This window comes from Anser cygnoides, chromosome 1, assembly GCF_040182565.1.
Source record: "Anser cygnoides isolate HZ-2024a breed goose chromosome 1, Taihu_goose_T2T_genome, whole genome shotgun sequence".
Taxonomy (NCBI): domain Eukaryota; kingdom Metazoa; phylum Chordata; class Aves; order Anseriformes; family Anatidae; genus Anser; species Anser cygnoides.
The window spans coordinates 145,079,626-145,104,696 of NC_089873.1; the positions used below are offsets into that span (position 1 = coordinate 145,079,626).

General features: G+C 40.1%; 1 protein-coding gene across 3 annotated transcripts in view; it reads left to right on the forward strand.

Annotated features, from left to right (window-relative positions):
- NCK2 (NCK adaptor protein 2) overlaps positions 1–25,071 on the forward strand; it is an 85,286-nt gene that overhangs the window by 24,761 nt on the left and 35,454 nt on the right. For 2 of the 3 annotated variants that reach the window (XM_066984773.1, XM_066984764.1), the window contains one exon: positions 7,180–7,251. The gene's annotated coding sequence lies outside the window, so the exon portion shown is untranslated. Of the gene's footprint in view, positions 1–7,179; positions 7,252–16,293; positions 16,316–25,071 lie in introns of those variants that run through there. The other variant, XM_013190212.3, reaches the window with a different exon arrangement.

Genomic DNA, 25,071 nt, shown 5'->3' on the forward strand with positions numbered 1-25,071 from the left:
CTCTTTGTAGACATTTTCCGCAAATCTGAAATCCGCAAGTATTGAATTAAAAGCTCTGACTTGAATAGAGATGGTGAAAAATTGGCTGATTCAGTAGTTATGTATTCTGGTGTCTGAACATTAAATGGCAAAGTTACAATAGAAGGTGTAGATTTGCTGGGGAGCTACTTGAGCTGATTGCTTATTAATCACTGTGCAAGTCCTGAAAGGTTCTGAACTGATCTTCATGGAAAAGACTGTCAAGGTGCAGTTTTTACAAGTAATAAATTAAAACTAAAATATCAACCAGAAAGAGGCTGAAGTTCCCATGGAGTAAATTGTTACGCCCTAAGTACAAATACTGCCTTCTAGATTGAGGTGCTGATCTAACTGTAGAAAGTTATCTAACTATACATTCTAAGATATTTCTTAAAAAACAAATTTATAGCTTGAATAAAAAGATATCCTGTTAAGGAAAGCAAATAGTTACCTCATGTTCAAACCACGGCCTGAGAACCTTGCTAAGCTAAGCACTGTGTAAGGTTTGAAGTCTGATCCTTCCCTTCCTCAAAGATCCTGTGATACAACATTTAAGAACATCCTTGATAGGTGTTGTTGGGTTTCTGCTTATCTATCTGCAACTCTAACTGATGATTCAGGTCTTTCAGTGTACCTTTGTAAGTGTTTATGAGATGCCTAGATCTGCCCTAAGCATTCATGGAGACCTTTGTTGCTTCTGTGGGCTTCAGGGATATGTATATGTGCACAGCCAGACTGCAAACTCTTAAATAAGGAAAATTAGAAAGGGTCTGAGCTCATATTTCCTGTTAGAAAAGAGTAAGTAGCTGAATGGAGATAAATTGGAGTTTGAATTTTTTTCCTTCCACAGATTGCTTTTGAATGGGAATGCTCAGCAGAACGCGGGCTGTTTTGGTGGCACACTGCCTTGCTTGTGTGCTTCCCGTGTGTCCTCTCCAAGCATTTGCACCCGAAGTGGGATGAGGCTTTCTGCCCTTGCTTTCATGATTTCTCCACTTCTGCTTTGTGGGTTTTTCTTTTTTCTCATGCAAGGACTGTACTGGAAGTTTGCAGCTGAGCATAATCAAATTTGAATAAGTTCAATATCAATAAGTATCAAGATGGAAAATCCTGCTTAAGCCAGGATTTTTTTTTTTTTTTTAAGTTTTGCATATTATAACGAATTTAGATAGTAATTTGGTATCAGTATTAGGTTATTTAATAGCTTGAACTTTTGAGGGAAACTTCTGGCTGAGATAATGTAAGAAATGCATGATTCCCTTAATAAAACAATGTGATTCTGTATACTGTATGTAGTAGACTTAGCAGATGCAATCAGTAATAAGTAGATAAAACATTCCTCATCATTTCTAGCAAAATTAGAAAGATGCTATTTATGCATGTACTTTGGATTGCAGCTTCAGAGGAAGCTGATAATGGAAGTTGTTTTTTGAAATATATTTAAAATAAATGTCAATATTATTTAGAAAATGAACTACCTGTGTTTCAGTAGGGGATTAGGAGTTGGTGGTTGTGCAAGTAGATGTAAAATTGTTTGTTTGTTTGTTTTTGTTTTGGTCATCGTTGTTTTTGGAAACATGCCATATCTGTGCCAGAATCTGCAGAGGATATGGATTTGACTGCAGGATTCAAATGAGAATACAGGTCAGTTTGGCCTCTTTGCTTGTGGTGGGGTCAAGTGTGACCCACTGCATGCTTTCACTGTCTGTGTTCCTCCCCACGCACACCAAAAAAGAAGAAAAAGTACAGGTATATTATGGAGAAAAAATAAATGTTTGAGTGACCAGTGCTACCTAAATGCCTAATTGCTGCTTCTTCACCGCAGAGGGCGTGGACGGGAGGTGTACTGCAGCTCTTACGCCCCAGAGAGAGAGGTACAGAGATGATTCACAGATTCACAGATTCACAGATTTCTCTAGGTTGGAAGAGACCTCAAGATCATCGAGTCCAACCTCCGACCTAACACTAAGTACTCCACTAAACCATATCCCTAAGCTCTACATCTAAGCTTAGTTGATGCACAACTTACTGTCTGTGCACTGTTTGGGAGACAAGCACGTTTCTTAAGATTACCATCACAGCCTTTGGTGGTGGCTCCAAACCAGGACCATTAAGAAGACACATTTAAACACTGAAGTTTGCCTTTGCTTCAAGGGCTAGTCTCATTTTTGCAGCTGGCATACAGGCTTAAATCTTTTCCAGCGTTTTAAGTACCTGGCAATCTTGTCTGCGTGCAAAGCATTGAATCTGTTCTTTTGTCTCATTTTACTTGCTTACATGCATTTTAAGGAGCCACAGTCTTAGAGAAGAAAAGCTTAGCCGCAGAGAAGATACTAGATTTTGTTTGTTTGCTTCAGGATGTCGTACACATTGTAATGCAACATAGAAACTTATGACGTGAATCCGGTCTTATTTTCTGCTTTCTCTCTGTTGTATACCTGGTTGTAAATGTAGCATTCACTAATTGCATTGACTTATCTGAGTTAAAGAATAATTGCATATTTTAACTTTACCATTATCTTAGTTTCAGAAGGTAATATTAAGTGTGTTTTGTGAGGATATATAAGTAGGTCGTTAAAATACTAAGGATATACTGGAATGTTGAATACATTTTATGGTTCCTTTTCCCTTCAAATTCAGGCACTGAGCTTTTGAGTGCTTATTGCTGATCTGTCTGCTCCTGCATGGCACTGGGTTGCGCTTGCCCAATTGTCTGTACAGTTAAAATATTTTGAGCATAGCATATTTTGATGTAACTTCATTTGAAATATCTGCCTAATGGAGAAGTCTTAATGGAATACTTTAATAGCCCAAAGTGGTTACCTGCAATTGCTCTAGTGTATTTGAGTCAATTACAAAGGAAGGCAATATTTAATGTTGAAGTGGAGCTAGATGGTGTAATGAACTGGCAGATTGCCAGTATGATCTTCTCTGCAGGAGAATTTGTATTAATGTGGTGCTTTTCATTTGTTCTCCAGAAGGTCACCAGCAATACGTCAATTGTTGAATTTTATCATAGTTATCAGAGTCACTTGAATGACTTATCATTTGAGTTAAAATTCCCAGTCTGTGCAGTACAGGTTTATGGTCAGGTCATTTCTGTGTATTAGCATATTAAGTATCAAAGAGATTATTTTAGCTATTTCATGTCAGAATTTAAATAGAAGGTGGCCGGGTATTGGGAAAAGAGCCTGAGAGAATTGTCATTGAAATAGTTATTGTAAGGCTGAATCTGGATTTTAGCCATGGGGATAAAGAAAATGGGGCACATTACAGCTATTAGTGAAAGGAAAGGTGGTTAATAACTTTGGAGGTTGCTTTTAAAATAATCATTATGAGAGCACTAATTTATTCTTAGAGTTGTAATCTTTGAAGATTACACAGATATAAGGTGCTTATTTCATTAGATGCTACTGATTCTTATCTTTCGATGCTTGTTTGGAAGTACTATCTTCAAACCCATTTTTGACCATTTAGAAGTGCTTTTAACTGTGGGATTTGAATAGTCCTTGGGTTTGGAAGATTTTGGTCTAGCAAACAAATGAGTGACTGAGATTGCAGTTCATATGTAGACAGCTTTGTTTTGCTATCTTGTGTCTGTAACCATGTGTTCACCTGGCTCGCTACTCTGCAGTTTCCGTTCCTTATGTTCATCTTCCGTGCCTCTGTTGTGGACCTCACAGTAAGTGTAGCATGTTGAGACAGTCGTGACTTGTAAGGGACCTTGGCGTACTGCATGTGTGAGCGTTGACACTCTTGTGGTAGTACTGGCATTAGAGAATCAGAGCACCTCAGGATGGCTGAGGCTGTCAGGGCACCTCTGGAGGCCACCAGGCCCAAGCCCTGCCCCAGCAGGGCCACCCAGCGCAGGCTGCCCAGGCCCATCTCCAGGCGGCTTTGGAAGGCCTCCAAGGAGGAGACCCCACAGCCTCTCTGGGCAGCCTGTGCCGGGGCTCCTCACCCGCACAGCACAGAAGTGCTCCTGGGGCTCAGAGGGAGCCTCCTGGGGGCCAGTTTGTGCCCAGGGCCTCTGGTCCTGGCCCTGGGCACCTCTGACAAGAGCCTGGCTCCGTCCTCTCTGCAGCCTCCCCTTGGGTATTTACAGACATGGATGAGATCCCCCTGAGCCTCCTCTTCTCCAGGCTGGGCAGTCCCAGCTCTCAGCCTCTCCTCCCAGGAGAGCTGCTCCAGGCCCTTCATCATCTTGGTGGCCTCTCTTGGACTCTCTCCAGTACATCCAAGTCTCTCTTGTACTGGGGGGGGCTAGAACTGGACCCAGCATTCCAGGCATGGCTTGGAGTTGAACTGAGATATGACAAATGGAGATGGCATATGGATGTGACACCAAAAGGAAGAGAAGAAAGACACTGATGATGTCTATGGAGAAGCCCGCCTAGCTCTGTGCAGCTGTTGGGCAGCTGTGGCTGTCTGCCGTGCATTCATTTCCAAAGTTTCCTCATGATTCACCATTGTGTCATGTGGATGGACAGTGACTTTTCCACATATATTCAAAATCTTTTGGAGGTTCGGGGAGTTTATGTTGTGTTCTCTAAGCTTAAATATTCCCAGTCCACCCTGGCTTTATCAGCAGGTACAGCTTTCTAGAGTTTGGCTGCTAGAACACCACCAACCAAACAAAAAATCCCTGCTCATGGTGCAAAGCCTGTGGCTCGGGGGCAGGCCATCTCAAACCGTAACCACTGTTTCCATTCACTGTGTGTGAGAAGGAAGATCTCAAACATCTCTAACTGAAATGCTGTTTCAAGGAACATATTTGGTGTATAAGTGAGTTCTCCGTGGTGCAGGTTTCCACCCTTAGTTTGAGTCACTTGGCAAGTTGCAGTGTTGCCGATGCAGCTTTCGGCAGGGGAGGTGTGATGGCAGTAGATTCGTGTTTTGCGGGAAATGACTTAACAAGAGTCAGAGTAGAAATTTTCCTCTGGCTATTCTGTAGTAAAATGAAGATTTTTACCAGGAGAAAAACAGAAATAGAGGTCAAAATGTAATGGAATTGAGCCCAGAGAGGACAGACCAGTCTGCATCTCGTGCGTGTATCTGTGCATCCAAATTTTAGTTCAGTCAAAGTGTCAGTAGGAATGATTTTTTTTGGTGTATTTTTCTCCTCTAACTCTTTGTGCTACTGCCATTAATGTCCTCAGGTACTTCTAATGTGTGTTAATTGAGCTGTGAAAATGAGGCCTTTCTTGCTGTAGAAAATAGCGGTTGTATTGAAATACATTCATGACTCTTTTTTTCCTTATGTGTTTAGATAGGATTTGGACTTTTATTTTCACCAACTGTACTGCTTCTCCAGTTAACTAATAAATAAAGATTAATTTTTCATGTATTGGTGATTATCAATCCTGGTCTTTTTGCTCACTTTCAGAGGCAAGCTCTATACACTGATGTGTATTTGTGAAGTTGGAAGCAGTAATTGAGAAGTGTTGAGTTTTTCTTCAGAGAATAGAACCCTAAACCAAGTCAGAAGCTTGGCACAGTATTTTATTTGTAGATGTTGATGGGCAGTGGATGATTTGTGAGGTGGGGGGGAAGAAGAACGCTGTTTAGAAGATGATCTTGTAACAAAATGATGTGATTTTTATTTTCTCTCTTTCCCCGTGTTATTAACAATGTTCTTGCCTTATTGGCAGGAGAGGAAATGTACTACAAAACATTTAGCCAGCAGGAAAACAGATTTACCCTGCCTCAGGGTTTTAATGATGCTTCATTTATTAAAGTACCTTTTCCCTTTACAATACATCTTGAGATCTGTCCTGTAATTTAAAAGATAGAGCAGTTCTTGTGGAGAATATAGTTCATGGAGAATAAAAGTACAGTAAGTGGGGAGGAAAATTGATTTGGTAAAATGCAGTTGTCTGTATCTACTGAGAACCCGGTGAAAGAGCCAGGCTGCAGCATACAAGGCATTTCAGCTCACACTTGTGCGCAAAGGAAGAAGGGAGGGCAGGTGGTAGGTCATTCTCTTCTCCCATCTGCTCTCTGCTGCCACAGGTGTATTTTCATTCATGCAGTGAACAAAACTTCATCGCAAATTGGCCTCCTGTATTTTTTTCCCTTGCATGTCAAGAGGGTGAGCAGCATCCCGCTTGCCTCGCAGCTGCAGTGGAGCTGTGGAGCAGGGACTCTCCTCTTGCTTTTCAGCCCGTAACAATTCTGGCTTCAATGTTTATCAAACTGGGGGTTCAGTGGTTCTCTTGCTCCATTTGTTAAAGGGTGGAGGTCCAAATCTCGCTTTTAAATGTCTGTGGAAGGTATTTATAATACTTCATCAATACTTTTTTTTAGCCCCCTTCCATTACGGTGCGCTCATGAATTAGATGAATTCTACACCCTAGATGAATTGCTATTTTTAATTGAATTTCTTCATAGGATGCTTTTGTAGTGTGGCAACTGATTTGACTGTTCAGGGAAGATTTTGAACACAAACATTTGTGCACGCATAGCCTCCGAATGAGTCAGAGTTGTAACTGTGCGTCGTTACAAGCTAAGGGTTGAAGCACAGGAAGACATTCAGAATTTTTTCCTTCTGTTTGATTTGGATCTTCATGGATTTACACAGCCTGAATTTGTCAGACATTCTATGGAGTGAGGAGTCTCATTAGAAAATAAAAACAAACTGTTTAAATACTTTGAAGTCTCTCATGAAATACTATATTTATGGCTAGGAATAGTTAAAAGAGCAATTGGGGCCGGAGGGGACCTCTGGAGGTCGTGTGGTCCAGCGTGTGGCTCGTTGCAGTTGCCAGAGTTGCGGCTCCATCGAGGTGAACTTTTTGAGCCTCTCCCAGGCAGAAGCTCCCATAACACCTTGGATTACACACGGCTGTGCTCAGTGGGGAAACCCTTCTTCTTCATGTCCAGACAGAACTTCCCTTAAGGGACTTCTCCACCATCTGGCCAGCTTCCTGACCTCCCTCAGAGCTCGCTCGCCCTTGTGTTGAAGGGCCCTGGAGCATGCGGCCTAGCCCAGGCGCCATCTTGCAGGTGCCCTGCGGCAGTCCATCCCTCAGGCCGCTGCCTGTGCTCGAGTTCCCTTACTTCGTAATCTCTTAAGAGATTTGGGTAGTTTGAAAATGAAATTGCCTTGATAATGATCTTCAATTTTAGAGCTAAAACTAAAATGCGTGTTTGTTGTTTCAGATACTTGCGTACGTAACTTTGTTGGAGAGTCCTGCCTTTCACTGCCTGAATCCTTTTAACAGCGTGCCAAAGGTGAGTGATTCGGCTTTTATTTTTGTAACTAAAGATAAGGAGTTAACTAGATGTATTGTTTGGTTGTGCTTTCATGTGGTGTGGTACTTGTAATTTTTTTCGAAACTGCTGGATCATTTATTAAAAAACAGGTCTTTTTCCTTCAGTAACCTGAGATAAGTCTGATTTAGCTCCTGCTTTTTTTTAAAAAAAAAAACAACTTTTTTTTAAAAAATCCTCTAATCTTTTTAAAAAAAATCTTCTAATCATCTTGCCTTTTTCTAAAAAAAAAAAAAAGGCAAGATGATTAGAAGATTTAAAAAAAAAGATGATTAGAATTTTTTTTTAAAAGCAAGACTAGATTATTAATTAAGCACTAGATATTGTTACAGCTGTTTTTTGGCTTCTACATCCTGTTACCTACTTCTTTAACTTAAGGCAGTTTTCCTCTAGAGGAGCTGTAGATGAAATATATTGGTGTGGTCGTTCATAGCCTATTGCATAGCAGGCTCAGTATTCTTTCGTTTCTTAAAAATAAGTAATAACTTAGATGATACTGAAAGAAGGTTTGTATACCTGTGGTAGGTTTTCTGTCCTCTTTTTATGGTAAGAGTAGATGAGAATTGCTTTTAAGATATAGAGTGTACCTTTCTGGGCTGTCGCTGAAGACCTGAAGTAATGTTATGAAGCTGATGTTTTCCATAGGATTCATTTCTGGGGCAGTGTCTGGCTTCCTTTTGTTAATTCATGTACCTTGTTATCTGTTTCTAGTAACTGTAGTTGATCTCTGTGGTTTAGCAGAGATTTCTTAACAGAAACTTTTATTAAAATGAAACATCATTACAGCCGTACCAACAATACAAAAAAGGCAGAACAGTGAATGAACTTTCAGCATTGTACTGGCTGCAGCACAGAACAGGAAACCAGGAATCCTAGTTTTCAGTTTTACCTCATTACTTTAGCAGACAAATTTATTATTTCTTACTCAAGCTCTCTGTTTATAAAATAAAAATAATGTTACCCTCTTCAGAAGGAAGTTATGATGGATAATCATTGACATTTTGGAGCCCTTAGATGGAAAGCAATGTATGAAGTCCTTGTGTGTCTCGATTTTGCTGTGAGTTGTGTTAAATGGTTGTTCAGTGAAGTGTTATCAGACATTAAAATTAGACTTAATTTGTTTTATAAAATGCAGCTGAACCAGTTAGAATTAAGAATTTAATCCAGTCTTAAACTTAACATCTACATATATTTTTTGAAATGTTTGGGTTTCCTTCAAGGTAGAAGAGGAAATTCTGAAATACTTTGAAACAGGTGGGCTTTTACACTACATTTTCAGATCAATTGATTTTTGTCCATTACATTTAAAGATGCATTTACAACCCTAACTTTTGCAGCAGATCAGAGTGTATAGCCTTGAACAATAAATGAATATAACTGAAGACTAATATTGAGAAGTCTTTTGACTTAATTTTTAGATTAGAAGTGCTGGTAAATTTTTTGTTTGGTTGATTTTGGTTTTGTGCATTATGTAGGTAGCAGACCTACATAATAAAATTGAAAAGCTCTTGAAAAGTTTGTTAATGTAAATGGAAAACAAATATAGAATCCCAAAGACAGTGATTTGTCAAACTATGAACTTAGTCCTAGTTAAATGATTCTAACTTTTCCACTAAAATTTCTACTCAAAATTAAGCTTTTTAACTATGGCCCAAATCTTGTATTAATTTCAAATGTTTAATATAAAACCATATATTTCTCTTGTCTTATTTCTGAGACATTTGGCTTATTGAATATTTTTCCTACCCTTCAAAACAACAACTTAAGAAAACAAACAAAAAACAAAACACCACAAATACTCAAACTGAAAATGTTTACAGCATGTGAAGGTTTTATATACTTCCCAAACAGGCTGTAAGTAGATAATAGCTCAGTAAGAGGAGGAGAGGAGGAACTTTGTCTTTGGACATCTCAATTTTTGCTCTGTTCTCACTGTCTATCTGTATAGGTACCCAGGATATGTGCTATGTCCAGTCAGGCAACAGTTTGTTTCTGTAGCAAAATTAAATCTAATTTCTGTATTAATATTTAACATTTTCTCTGTCCTTTGTGTGCACGTGTATACCAAAGTGCGTGTTTCTGGTGGCCTGTATTCAGCTTGGTAAAGGTGATTCTGTAGAACACAGAGCGTTCTGATACCTTTCCAAAACGGAAATTAACGCATGGTTGTAGATTCGGTAAAGCCTGTACCTGAAGTGCTTTGCAGAATCAGAATATGGTAAATTCTGTGCCCTTTGGTCAGCATTCACAAATTACGCTGAAAATGTTCTTTGAACTTCACCAAACTGCAGACAATAGTGTGTCCTTACAGAGTTTTGTTGAGTCTGAGAGCTATGGCATAATTTGTACGTGGTTGTTGAATCCGCCGAGTCATCTTTTATCTAGCTGTGCACACTAGCTATTTTCAGCTATTTGTTTCTGTTTTTGTTTTTTGAAAAAAAGAGAACTGTATGGAAAGGCATCTTTTTTTTTGTTGTTGCTTGTTTGATAAAACGTTCTGTCACTTCTGCAGTTACATTAGTATGAAGTTACCAAGTGTAATGTTTTGGCAATTTATTGCAGTCATTCAGCTGCTGCAAATCTGCAACTATCCTAGAAGCATTTAACAATTTTAGAATGTGATACTGTTTGTAATAGTATTCTGTGCTTTCAAACTTGTTAGACATTCACTTACAGTGTCTTTGAATATAAAACAAACAAAAAAAATGCATCTTGTATTTCACAATAAAATACTTCAAAAAGTGATCGTAGTTTTAATATGTGCCTGTCAGTGGTAGTGTTTAGATAATGTTTTGGGAAATTTTCTTCAATAATACAATTTTTCATGAATAAGCCTGCCTTCATGCACCTTTATGGAATGTACTGTTTGGTTATGCAGGGGTCTGTGTGTACACAGAAGGGAGATAGTTTGATGAGATGAGAGCTAAGCAGGTAAAAGCGAAGTTACCACAGTCTTTCATACTCAGCAGGTTTGCCAAACTGAGATCAGGTGTCAGTGGTTACAGTACCATGATGCTTTGTTGGAGAGCCAGGTCTGTGAGGCTAGACAGCAGCTACATGGGTGCATCCGTGTTGCAAGGCCGGGGACTGGCTTGTAGCATCTGAAAGATCAGCTGTCATCTTCCTGTGAAGAGGTAAAAGCACCACAGAAATTTCAACTTGATGCAACCGTCTGTAATCAAAGTCTTTCTTGGTGTTTTTCTGTGGCTCAGTGTGTTTGTAGTTGTTCATGGATTTTTGAGGAGTTTAAGCCCGAGGAAAATAGTAGCTATTCTTAATGACCCGTATGAGTTGGTTTCATGGGAAGTCTTTATTCTGACGGTAATTAAGTGATTGAAAGCTCCGGACTGATTAGATGTCTAGATTCCTTTTTCTAAGGGAAAAAAAAAAAAAGTCTTGTGTAATTATGTCTATTATCCTAAGTGCCTAAAGTGTTGATTTTAAACCTTCCGATGTAACTTCTAATGTTACTGAAAATTATTTACGGAAGTTTAGTATAGTGATGAAATTCAGAGAACACTGCTGCTTTTCCCGTGCTGGTGGCATAATGCTTTCTGATCTGGAGCTGTGGCTGGTAAAGAACACTTCCGTTCCATTCCCTTGCCCTTGTAACCACTAGTAGACCCCCAGATACTTTGACTGCGTCAGTATATTGCAGAATAGGTTTTCATTGAACTAAGTAATTTTGGGGGCTTTTTTTTTTTTTTTTTCCAGATTTCAATTACCTTTTTTTAAATCAAGTTGTAGGTCTTTGCATGAAAGTATGATAAATACTGAGTAAGTGGGGAAAAATCATGTTTATATTTACTAATAATATCAAAACAGAGTTAGAGGCATTTGTTTATATTTTTTCCCCATTTTTTTCTGATAGCTTCAGGTACAGCTTAAAGTCGCAGATACCAACAGTACCTGTTATGACCCCAAAACAGCCTTTGTGTTATACTCTAACTGTGATCCATATGGATTCCTAGTCACAGAGAACAGTTTCCAGCTTTCATTAATAAGTGTAAATTCAGTTTAGAAACAATGGAAAGGTGACGACATTTTCCTTGGTGGAAGTAGCTTTGTGGTCTGATAGCCAGTATGGACTTTGGCTGTCTTCTCATCCTGCGTGTCAGTTTTTTTCTGAGCCAAAAAAAGCTTTGCCTGCTGAAAAGAATCTGACGTTACTTAAATTATGAACATTGCTGTGAATTAAGCTGTATATTCTTTATAGACGCAAACACACACGCTAAGATGAAGTTTGTGCCTGTTCATGAACTGACAACAAAATACTCGGTGACCAGACCGTGGTGTCTTGACCCGTGCTAACTGGAAAGCCATTGGACCGGTTGAGCCCATGTTTCCTGGATTACTAAACAAACACATCCCCGCATTAAACCAGTTTCAATGCAAAGGCTGGAATACGCACTGCACTTCTGAGGGACAACTGGTGTGGTTTAGAATATGATCTTGAGAAACTCTTGCTGATAGCTTATGCAGTTAAGCTGCATTAGTGGAACAGGATCCCGTGGCGCCGAAAGCATTTATTAGTTAGGTAAGTGTTGTATGTGGGGGCATCTGTCAGGGAAAGTCGACCGGAGGACTCGGGATGTGTGGATTGCTGGTCTGTGTGCCAGCGCTGTGCAGTGTGATAAGGCTGTATCAGCGCCGGGGCGGTTCAGTAATCCGCAGCCCTCCTAAAGGAGGAAACAGATTAGCAAGGCAGCCGAGGCTGGCGTTACCAAGTTTACTCCAAGATCTGGTTACCCAAAGAGCTCTGTCCTGCCCTTGAAGGAGCTGCCGTTATCTGCTGCCTGCAAACTTTTCCTGGAGATGTCCTCCCCTCGGTTTTCTGAGGGATGCCATGTGTGTTTCAGGGCTCTGCGCTTCGGGGGGTTTGGATCTGGGGCTTCACAGAGCTGGGAACACAGGCCAGCATTGGCATTGGTCCTTGTTATCAAATCAGCTGAAGAATTGTTTCTCCATTCGGTAATTGCTGGAAGACGGTTCTTCTGTTTGGGAGGTTTTGAGGGAACTTTAAATGATTCATTGTTTGTATTCAAAAAGAAAAAAGACATAATAAAAATGCAGCTAAAACTACACCTGTGCATGTTTTCAGTAGTGCTCTTAACATGTTCCATATCCAAATACATATCACTTGAATTTTATATTAAATATGTTATTATTAAATGTATTATGATATTAAAAAACAAGTTTACTTTGTACATACTTTTAATGAATGGGAAGAAACTGTACATGCGGTTCATCTTATTTCGTATCTGGTGGATGATCTTTTTGTGTGTTGAAGAATTCTTGGTAACTGCTAAAATTGGTAGACGTCACAAAGCAAAATGTTCAAAAATTGCCGCGATATATTTGCTGTGGAATTCTGTTGCTAATAACTCGGTTAATTAATCTTGGATTACAATTACTGTTTGCACTGCAGTAACAAAGCTGGGATTGTGCTAAGCAGAGGGGACTGAGAAAATGAGCTTGTCCTGTTGTGTATTTTTTAAGCCAGTAGTAGTAAGAAACACAGAATACCATGCATGCGGATATAAACCTTTTAAATTCTATTTTTCTGTCCCTGGTTTTAAGTTTTTGAGCCTCATTTTAAGACATTGTAGGCTCCTTGCAGTCTCTTGGGTTCTACACCCTTCCCTTTGTGCTCTCTCTGCGAGACCTTTTGTTTCAGGGATCCCCTGCAGCTCTCATCCTATCCCTCCTTAATTTGGAGGCTGTTTCCTATGTCAGCTGCTCTTAGTTGTTCCCCACAATAGAGCCTCTGTGCAACATGTCTACCTGTTCTTCCACCTTTTTTTTTGTTTCCCTTCCTTTCTTTTGAATGCTTTTGGAGCATGCAACGTCTGCATGCTCAATCCTTCCAGCAGGCCCCCTGCTACCCTGCAACTGTCTTGGCTGTTTGCACTGTTTTTTCCTTGCTGGTCTGAGTCCTTGCATTTCTTCTTAGCATTTCTTTTTCCATCTGACCTCTTGTTCCCACTAACCTAGAAAACTTACCCATAGCCTGAGACTTTTTTTTGTTGGTTTGTTACTGGGAAATGCTGACATCTTAACCAACACATTCCTATGTGCAAGTTGAGCTTTACCCCTGGTGCAAGTCGGCTGCAGGAGGCAACGTCAGAGAGATCCTTTACCTGAAGCAGCTGGTTGTTGGGGATCTGGATTTTCCTAAGAGGCTGGTGGTGAGTTCTCTGTCTTGCACCAGAATCATCGATTCTTTGTCCATTGGTGTCTAGAACATTCCCTGATAAGTTAGGTTGTCTTGTACTGGTTCTCAAGTTACCATGTACCCTTCCAAAAATGCTGTTGAGATGAGGCTTAGACGTCTTTTTACGTTTGATTAATGAATTTGTCTCTCAAGATTAAACAGTCAGATTAAGTATTGGTTTTCGTTCTTAGTTCTTCCTGAAGATTACTGAACGGCATTTTCTGCCAGCCCTGGATTTGTATAGGATCTGGAAAGGTCTGTTCCGTTGTTTCCGGAGAGAGTACGGCTTTATAATGAAAGATTGGGGTATTTCATGAGGTAAAGCATTTATCTCAAAATCAAAGGGTGTGACATCCTTAGTTTCACTTAAAAGTTTTCACTAGAACAATAGACCTCTTATTTATACGTGTGTGTATGTATATATATATATATATATATAAATGTTTATAAAACTGATTTTGAAAACTACCTTGTAAACGAGATTTTGACAGTTGTGCTCTTTGGAAGTGGAAAGTTTCCATCAGTGGAATGACGGAAACTTGCATTCTCAAATGCTGACTTGCGCATCAGGCACTCTTTGGGAGCACAGCTGCTACAACGTACGTTGTGAAACTTACAGAAATCTTGAGAGCCGTGTACTACCATCATCATGTGGCTAAAAAGGTGGTGGTGGTGGGCTTTGGTCCCCTATGTGTGCTGGGTTTATGTCTTAATTGTGTGAGGAACAGCTGCTGCGATTCTTAGGAAAAAAAGGTGGCAGCAGAGCTATCAGTAGGCTGCTGCAGCCTCCTCCCTGGCTGTGGTTTAGGAGAAGCTGAGGAAAACGATAGCACAAAGCAAGCCCTGGGTCAGATCCTAGCCTGTAAGTGGTGGCTGGGCATCTCTGCTTCCTAAGTCAGTAACCTGACTAGTTCTCTTGAATCCTTAAAAATAAAAGAAGAAACACTGAAGGAAGTGTTTGATGCAATGCACAGGACTGCTTACGTTTGTGGAACTAAAACCTGGTTTCAGGGTTGAGAATTTTTGAACCTAAATGTATTACACACAGGAGGAGTAAGAATGTGGTGTCAATTAACACCTCAGTCCAAGAACTGTTCCTCAGAGCTTAATTTTCAACAAGGACCTCAAAAACAAGAGCAAATAAACTAAAAATGCTTGGTATTAGTCACTTAAACATTCACAGGCTCTGTGATCCAGGAAAGGAGGTGTTTTCGTACATGTCCCTAAGTTCTCCCTGATGTCGAGGGGGGCAAGGGGTGCTTTTATCTTCTCCCCACCCACCTTTCTCTTCATCACCGTAAGAAGATGATTTGTGAATTTTTATATGCTTAGAGGAATATTCTTCATATGCTTAGCATACTGTTTTTTGGTGAGCCAGGGGGTTGTTGCTTTCCACTCCTTTCAGATGCTTCTCCGTAACTCCAGTATTTGTGTATGAATTCTTATGAAAAGTTAGTCATTGAGGCCTGAGACAGATTTGATAACACCACTGGCTTCTTCGCGAAGTCAAAGATACAGATAACAAAGAAACGGTCTACTTCTGTTGTAATATTCTTTACAACAGAGTTGTGGTGTTTTACTCTTGAATTTTTAGTGCAAGCAATACTAAAGTACTACAAGAAGCTGTTGAGCACTCAATTCTTTATGTGGCTCCCAACTAAATTTATATGTGAAACAATGATGGCATAGTCACTTTTATAGAAATGCAGTAGCAATATAAATTTTTATTTGTATTCATCTAGAAGGAGTAAGCCTGTAGTTAAACTTCCAGTTTTCAGAGCTGTGTGATTCTGAACTTGTTTTTCTTCTATTTAACTTTGTTTCTAGCACAGATACTAATCTTCACAGTCTCTCTCGTGTTTGGAAATTTGGCTACTACTGTTTCCCTTTCACATTTGTTGATGCCTTTTTTTGTTATCTGGTGGGAAGAAGGATGAAAATGGGTGGTGAGAGCACAAGTATAGAACATCCCATCCATGTAAGGGTACCTAACATTTCTAAATGAAAGGGAGTGCAATGTAGCAACCAAAGCCAAATGTTTAATTTTGAACTGGTTTCCTTTTTGCAGGCGGATTTTATCCAGAAAAGTGAGCTGAGGAGAAATTTCTGGCAGAAGATGAAAGAGTAGGAGGATATTTAGAGAAGTTTGGGAAGACTCAATTTTGTTCAATCATGGGCGTTGAGAGTAGGAATAAAGGAGAAAAAGTCTAGCACTGCCAGGCAGTGTCGGTCTCTATTGGTTATATATTTCATTGATAGAAATGTAGATTCTTGTAATGACTTATTCTTGGTTAACTGTTTGTATGGAACAAGTCAGATACTCCTAGTCTCTGCCTGGTGAAAGTTTGCTTTCAGAAGCTCACCTTCTGGAGCAGTGGAGAATCACGTTAGGGCTAACAGCAGTGCAATGTCTTTCTAGGTTATCTGTGTAAGCGGTGTTAGAGCAGCTGACCCTTGAACCGAGAGGTAAGAGTTCAGTATCAAGTGCACTCCTTAGCTTGCTCACAGTAATCTGAGTTCTCTGGAGCACGTTCTACAGAAATGCTTGAATAACGTCCCTGTTCTGTGAATGGTGTTGCTTTTTGGTGCTGCCTTGTAGCCCTCCCCTTTGAGGAATTAACAGAGGCTTCCTGCTGTAGTCATGTGGCAGAGCATTCACAAGTGCTGTTTCTTCTGGAAGAGGAACTCATTCGAACTGGAGGAAGATATGTAAGAAATAATTTTCTTAAAATACATGAATGCTGCTAACGTTCCAGACCAAGAGCTCAGTCTTGACTTCAAATTTAAATGAATTTAAGATCTACAGGACAGGTTAGTTTGAAGCCTCTTTTATTGGGAAAAGGGGGATGACTAGAATTTCACCTGCATTTGTCTTTTGGGAGTAGTAAGAGTTTTGACTCTGCAAAGTTATTAGCTCAAAGGGGGGCAGATAGCTTTAGGGGGAGACTCAGGCAAGCGTTTTTCACCACTGCGTATGCTTTTTGGGTTGTGCAGCATTAGCACAGCGGTCATTGATTTGACCGGTAAGTGACTTGTGATGTTGTAGCATGGAGTTACATCTCACACAAGATGCAAGAAGGTCTCTTCATTTAAATCATGCCTTCTCTGTGTACATCTTTTATCAGGAAATTAAAAAGATGGGTTTCTGAGTAACTGTCTTGGGTTGATTTTCTTCAGAACAACGCACAAATTTACACAGGAATAAATTTAATGGCATTAGCTGTCTTTTAATGAAATCTAATACAGCACCTTTCCAGCTGCCTCTTTGGTTACACACATAAGCACAGAATCGAGAATGATGATACCTTATATCTAGCAATTATTTTAACCTGTAGCAGTCAAAGACCTTGCTTCTGGAAAGTAGCTTTCTGCCTAAGAAACTCTGTTCTAGATTTGGGCAATAGGTGTTAGGGTAACCATGAGCTCTGGTGAGATTCTGCACAGAATTCTGCTGTGAGAGTTCACTAAAGAAGCATTTGTCATTTGTCTTCCCCACCACCACACACACCTTTCTGTATCGGATAAAAATTCTGTTCCAGGCAATTTGGTAAAATAAATAAATAAAACCACAAGTGTAAGGATTTGTTCAGTATTTGAAAGAGCAGCAAACTGGAAAGTTCACAGGAACAGAGACTGGACAGGGACTTTAAAGTGCTTAGTTCTCTGTGAAATAGAAAGTTAAAAATTGTTTTAATATACATATTTTTCAAAATATGTCATTAGGTAGATTGAATGAGGGTTTTTGTAAAGTGGTGGATAAATTGCTTAAAACTGTAAAGGGAGCATTGCCTAGAAATTAAAAATGTCCTCTTTTTATGCTTAAACAGCTTTTATTGGTGGGAATAAATGCTCTTTTGAACTGAAAAAAAACATCTCTTCCTCTTCCTAGTTAGAATATATGATTTTTCTATTGGGGAACAGAAGGTCAACAGTTCAATTTTATTTTCAGCATTTTATAGACAGTTTAAAGTGAAATCCCTGGAAAAGTAGGTAGCAGTGTTTCAAGGGATTAGCTGCAAAACGTAGCAATCTACAGTGATTCTGAGCTGTGTCCTTCTGTGTAGGATCAAGGTTAAACTTCTTACATTTGAGGACTGTTCTTTGTTCATACAGTGCGTAAATGTACTAGCCCTTCTAATGAAATATAATTCATACAGATCATTGAATGTTTGAGCTAAGGGAAGAGAAGAAACAGCGGAAGCAAATCATTCAAACACTTCCTTCTGAGTCCTTCAAGAAATTAAAGCGTGCGTCCTTTATAAAATTTCATAACCTTCGCCGTGTCCTAAGTGGCTGACTTGAAATTTCAAGGTGAGAGGGAAGCCTTATTGATGGTTGGTGTGAAAGTGAGACCATCAGTGCATGAGCGGCAGCAAGCTTAATTTGTTATTCCACAGAGCGTGTTTCGTCAGTCTGTCGTGTAGGTAATACTACCTAAATGTTGACTTTAAAACCAGCGTCTGTTTTTCTACGACGTTGTGTGTTTGGCTTCCCACACCCCGCTTTTGTAAGGGACTGGGGAGAAGTTTGTTTGGGAAGTGATTTCTCATGTTGTCTCATCTAGACACTTCGTGAGTGTTGTATTCTTCCAGGATATTCCCCTCTTTTCTATCTTGCTTTTGGTTTTTGGCTATTTTCGAATGTGCAAGTAGACTTCAGTCTTGTCTGCTGGGAGGAACGGGGGAGCTAACGGTCTAAACACCAGCAAACATTAAGGTTGTCCGTATCTCTGACTTTCAGAAATAGCCATAAAGTAATTCTGAGTTCGGGCCATTCATCACTGCTGCTGTTTATAGAGCAGAAGCGAGGTCTTGTTGTCCACCCCCTACCCCCAAAAAAGTTTCCTTTAGCTAATAACCAGCTCAACTGCACCGAGTGGCTTTTCTAGAAGCGCTTTTAAAAGAATTCAGTAAAAGGTAAGCTGCTGCTCTTTTCTGTTGCTGTTGCCGTATTTACCTAAGAGTAAGGCAGAGGTTGGGGTTCTGGTTGGTTTACTCTGCAGCCAAATAAGATCTCTCCTTCACATCTCCCTCGTGCTGCGTGCAGCTGAAGAGCCTGAAGACCTCCTCTCTGCACGGTGTGGGGTTGCACCACCGCTATCCAGAGTGCAGAAAAGCATTGCTCGTGATGGCAGTGCATTCAGAACAAAGCGAGAAGCAGCTCCTCGCCTGGTCGTGGAGGAAGTCACAGCAGAGCAGCTCAGCTGCAGTAGCTGCAGCTGCACAGGGCTCTGGGGGGGCGGAGGAGAAAGCCCCCAGCCCGAGGCACAGGGCCAGGCTTTGAAGGCAGGTGGGGAGAGCACAGGGGGCTGGGGGCAGAGGAAGCGATGGGTAAGAGGTGATGCGAGCTGGCTATCTGCGGTCGGAGGTGCTTTAGTGTCAGACGTTGTTGGTTTTTTTTACTTTAAATTTATTTCTTGCAGCAGACTGAGACCAGAGCTAACTAAACTGATGCTCATTGTGTTCTCTGGTACGTGTATATAATAAGAGGGACAGGAAGAGATGCAATTTTGTGTGGTCTTTAAGGTACGGAGAAATACCTACTTCCAAAAATGCCATCTGGGTTGGCTGAAGCACTTTTAAAGTCATCTAACTCCAAAAATACTCTGTCTTAGCATTTTCTGCCTGGTCTCGAGAAGATTGCTAGTAATGTTGTTAATATTTGTTACGAAAGATTAACTAATAGAATAAAAATGCAAGTAAAGATGAATTTCTAAAGGAAAAAGAGAGACAAAACCACCAAGCTGAAATATGGTGGTTGTTTTTCCTTTTTTTTTTTTTTTTTTTTTTTTTGGTGGTGGTGAATTGGTTGGTTTTAAATTCCTGAAGGTTGTCCTTGGGTGATGGCTTAATAGTAATCCCACCTGTAGGGAAAGACTTGAGATTACTTTTTATTATAAACCCTTTGTCCTATGCATGGGTGACCATCTTCTGTTCTAGCTTAGCCAAGACCTGTGGGAGTGCTTTCTCCGTAACTTCTATTATTCTTATTTTGTTTTAAGCATAGGTAAGTTACAAAGCTCGGAACTAGTATTGCTGAACGTGTGTTAATGTAATACCAGCTTGTTCCTGTAGAATACCAGCTTTTGTCTTTTGAAATTTGAAATTTAAATCATCTGTCAGAAGCTAAAAATGAACACTGCCTACCTCACAATAGGCATGCTGTTCCAGAAGGGCTATAGAAATATCCTTTTCAGGTAAGACATCAGAAGATTTTTAGAACTTAGCCTTCCCAGAACAGCTTGGTGCTTATCACATAAACAGGAAAGGTAGTATTTAGTGTTATGTGTTTTAGAGTGTCATATTTGTTATGTGTTTGTATCTTGAAGTGTCCTGGACCAGGAAATTTTGGGTCATCGTGGTATCACTAATTGGAAAAAAAGATAAATCTGAAATCGGGAAGATGGTATGGAGGTTACAATGTGAAGCAGAGTGAATGCCCCATACAACTAGGGCATCGCTGCGTGAATTAATAGGAGGCTGGACCTCAGGTTTGTGTTCTTGGTTGCGGCCTGTCTGGTAACTGTCCAGGGTTTTCTCTCTCTACTTTCAGGTAGAGAAAGAATGCTTTAACCTGCTGCTTTTTCAAATAAATGGTACGAATTTATTCCCTGCTCCCAGGGGTGAGAGCTGGGGGGCTGGATCCGGCCCCACAGGGCCCAGTCCCCCCGAGGCGGCCGTCCTTAGGGCCGCAGGCCTCACGCAGGGGGCGCGCGCTCTGCGGTTCGTGCTGCTCTTTCCTAAACGGGGAGTTCACGTGTTGAACGAGCATTTTGGTCTGTCCCTGCTCACTTCCTCTGGACGGACTGGTTCATGGGGCAGGCTTCACGAAAACATTGGCTGCGAGGCTTCTCTCAAACTCCCCTTTGCAGCATGTTGTTACATGAACGTGTATGAAGTGAGGCTTCGTGTTGTCGAGTGGTAAAAGGCCGCACTGGCTCCTTGGCAGGAAGGAAGATTTTTCTGGGTGTGTTTCGTTTGTATTCTTCTTTACGCCTTTATGCAGCTTTTTAAAAGGCTTCTAAACCACTCTTAAGGCAGAAAACAAGCTTAACTTTTGTGCTGTATTGGAGCTAGGCAGAAATTCGTTACCACCAAACCAGTCTTGAGGTTTCCTGTTTGCAGTTGTTTTGTAACCCAAGATGCAAGGCACCGTGGTGTAGCTGCAGCGTATTAGAGATGGGGACACCAGATACACGGTAGGGCAGAGAGGAGCAAGCGCTGGTTAAAAGCTGTCAGAGGCATCCGTTTGAAGAAACAAAAAACAAAACCTCACAGCACTGTGCCATTAAACAATAGATGGCAAAAAGAGGAAGAGGGTTCGAGATGTGTGTGGGCAGGGGTTTTGATAGCATCACAATAATGTTACTTAGCTAGCTTAGTTTCAAATTGCTGGTTGATTAAGACTGATCCTTCACTTTTTTGAAGATGCACAGCCCAATTATGTTTTAGTAAGAGCTGGCATATTAAAAAAAAGCACTTCCATAATCTTTAGAGCCGACCAGAAATGGATCATTGCAGTGAATAGGCCAAAAAAATCTCAAACGTAATTAACCAGTCCACCAGGTTGTATCGCCCTCCCTCAAGTATTTATCTGCAGTTATTCTTTTTGTTCTCCAGGTGACTCAAAGCTAAGTACTATTGTACTATTGTACCCGAGAGCAAGTGGCTCAGGGCCTTCTAGAAGCACTCGCGTTTTCTGCTGAGCCTTCCTGGGAAGTTATTCCTTGGATCTGCCAGTCAGCTCGTGGATGTGGACTTAGGTAGATGCATAGACCTAGATCAGCAGCTGAAATGAAATATATATACATACATAATTTTTTAATATATATATATATTAAAAAGTTTATATCGTTATGCCTGTCTTCCTGAAAGCCCTTTTAATAAGTACTAAGTGCACATCCGTAATGTGTTGATACTGTGTTTTTTGGGGGGATCCTTTGTCTCTTCTTTATTTTTCTGGAGTTAGACTTAAGCTGACTACTTGGCAGTGTTACCAAAGACATTCAATTTATGCTTTCAAATTAGCGGCACAGATTTAATTCTCTGGAACTTCTTCATAGCTCCAAATTTTCTTCAGAGTTGATACTGAAACTGTAAAAGCTTTGTGGGCAGTTCTGCTATCTTAGGGTGCGTTTGAGGATTAAGTGTTTAATTATTCTTACTATTTTTACTACCCTATTTAATGACAGAACAGAAAATAGTTGTCACTGTAGGATAATCCCATAGCGTAGAAATACATATTGAACACTTTTTTCCTAAATCATGTTTAATTTTTCTTAAAACATGTTTAAGAAACTTAATATTCTAATTTTATGTGAATTCTATTGCTAATGTTTAATTTATGCCAGACACATTTTAATAATGTTTTACAGTTCTTAGTTAGATGGACTGTACTTGTTTTGATACTTCAGTTTGCATTTCCAGAAACGTTTGTGCTTGTTGCTGTCAGACTTTTATAAAAAAAAGTAGCATGGGGGAGGGGACACAAAATCTTCAGGGCTTTTGAGCTCATGTTTTTAAAAAATAGGCTGTCCTTTTGACCATATAATAGTTCTTTCATAAATGCAAAATTGTGAGAGTAGTTTAGAAAATGTAATAAAACATTCTTCCTTCAGAGTTAATCAACGTATTTACATCTTTGTTCACATTTATTCTTTACAGTTTCCATTCATCATTGTTTTCAGCTCTTGGAAACCGACCTCCTCCTTAAAGTGTCAACTTCAGCTTCTATGGTTTGTGACTGTTTGGCCATCAAATGCACATCAAATTAAATTTAATGATAATCACTTGCACTTACTTAGCTATCATTTTTAGCTCAATAGTCAGTGCATCCTAATAAGACTTAGCATTGAAATATCCCCGAACTAATTGTCACATTTGCTTTAAAAGTCAGCAACTTTAGGCAGTCCAGGTATGTTTTTATACTCAACCATGGGTTCTGTGCTAGTATTTATCACTTTCCTCCATCCCCAGTCTGAAGCCTCCTTAAATTTCTGATTTGTTTTTTGTTTGTCTGCATATTTTATATGTTCAGATAGTATTCTAGGAACTGTTTCACTGGTTTCCAGTGAGATGTGTACATATTGGTATGTGTGTGAGATATGTATGAGGTTATTTATGTGTATATATATATTTGCAACAGGTATTGGTATCTGTAGTTACACTGTGATGCTTTCAGTATGCGTATAGATCTTTAAGCATTCAAATTCTGCTGTTCCTCGGTCACTAAATTAAAAGTATGAAGAGAGGTCTTTGTTCAATTTCAGCTTTTTCTTAACTCTCCCTTTGGTAAAAACAATGCATCCATTGGTTTTAAATTTCCAGTTATGAGCTTGTATTTCGATGGCCAGTCACAGTTCTTGAATTTAAAGCTTGAGATCGAGGGTTGCTGAGCTCAAGTCCAACAAAGCATCGACTGTGAGTCTCCATCGTGCTTTCTCTTCTACCCTGTTGCAGATTTTTCTGCTCAGGTATCTGTTTGACACCTCAAAACTGCATAGCCAGATGGTGAATGTTTGGTTGCTATTTAGTTGAAACCTTCTTTAGAGAAGGAAGTGGGGGAAGTATCCTTGTTATAATTTTTGTTGCAGTGACCTCTTTCCAAAGAAATAATGTCTCCTGAGGTTGGCTGACACACATTATATACAGTATTAAAGTGTTAAGCTGCGGAAGCAGCTAGAAAAGGTGGCATTTATGTGATCCACCTCCACTTCTCTGAGCTCCAGCGAAGAGCTGTCGTGACAAAGCATCCAAAGGGTTTTACCAGTTTCAACAAAGGGCTGCTATTTGCTGTAATTTGGGTCGGCTTGTTTACTCTTTTTAAGCTTCTGCATTTTGAGACTATCTTGTAGCAATCGTTAGATATCTAACATTGTGCTTGTTTTATGTTAACTTTGGCTTTTGCATGAAGGAGATGGTATTTTCCTGGTTTTCCCCAAACATACATACTTTAAACATCAGAAATGCTACACTACTGGAAATAGCTAACAGCATGTCCAAAAAGTGTATTCTTTTTCACAAGTTTTCATTTGAATGTGCTTTTCTGTTCTTTTTAATTCCTTCTGAATTTGGTCTTTGGTGCTTTCCTGATCCTAAAGATCTGAGTGAAACTTAATTCTCAATGTAGAACAGCACTTTATTGAACCCCTTCTGCATGGAATGGCTGGTTTATCCATCCAGGTGCACATATAAAACAAACAAACAAAAAAACACACATGCAACAAATAAAACAACTTTAAGTGAAGATGAAGCTTCAAACCTCCTGAAGCAGTAGGCAGGCTCGAATAGATTGCATCTTCATAAATAGGAAGGCTTCAGTGTAATAAAGTATATTTCAGATGAAGTGATACAATAAAAGTTATTTTATTAATTACTGAATGCAGCAGGCCCATCCACTTACTGTGAAAGAGTCCCTGTTGGAAGAACTGTTTTGAATGTTTATTTTCCACAGCTGTGTTGCCTTGGAGGACCAAGCGTTGCTCATTTGCTGTGGCCTGTGAAAGAGGAAATGAGGGGACAGCGGGTGGCTGGGCCTTCGGCACCACAGGGTGCAGGTTCAAAACCCAGTTTCAAAGTTTCAGGTTGGGAGAAGGGGAGGTTGTTCAGCCCTCAGGTCTTAGGGAAAACTCTGCTGTTTCATTAGTTATCTTTTCATTCTGCAGAGACCCAAGAGAATTGACTTAATATTGTATAGTGATTGTCTTATGTACATCAGCGTCACCTAAGAGCCTCTGTACCAGTTAAGCATAATGCCTCTCTTTTCTTAGGAGCACATCCAATTCCAGAACAGTCTGTTATATGCATTGTCACCACCTATTAATAGAATTTTTGCTTGTTCCCTTGCTGAGGGATTACATTTCAGGCATTACTGTCAGTCATTTTTCAGTCATGTTCCTTTTTGCAAACTGAATCGTGCACAGGGGGAGAGCAACCGCTTCTTTTCTCAGGGTGCCTTCAAAGCTCAGCCGTGCCCCCTGCGCGTGCTGTCCTCGCTAACCCTGTGTGTCCCTGCACGGCCCCCAGCCTTCCTCCTGGAGGCAAGAGAAGGTGATGTTTTGCTGCCCGTTGGGTCCAGGCACTCAGCTGGTGGCACTCTGTGCCTGTGTCAGGCTCAAGCAGAAGGTGCCTGTTCGAATGACATACCGGAGTGGACCCGTCTCTATTTATCTTTGTGGAAGAAACCCATTATCCCTGTCTGGAGAGGAAAACAAAGAATCCTGGCCTGGGGAGCTCTGTAGAGAGTGAGATCTGTGTAACAACTTTAGGAAGTTTTATATTGATGATGCTATCAACTGACCAAGTAATTTATTTCATATGACAAATCACTAGCAGTTTTACAAGTTTGTGGGAGGGAGCAAATTAAGTTCCTCTATGCTGAAGTTCCCACAAATAGTGTTGCTTCCATGGTTCAGTGCTAAGAGCATTGGTTCCAAAGATTGTAAGGGGATGGTTCTTTTTTTTTTCTCCCTCAACACTGTTAAATTCTTGAACCACTGATAGTTATTGGATGTCTCCTCTTTTCCAGGTTTTCCTCTGATAAAGTCCGTGCAGGAGCAGCAGTATCAG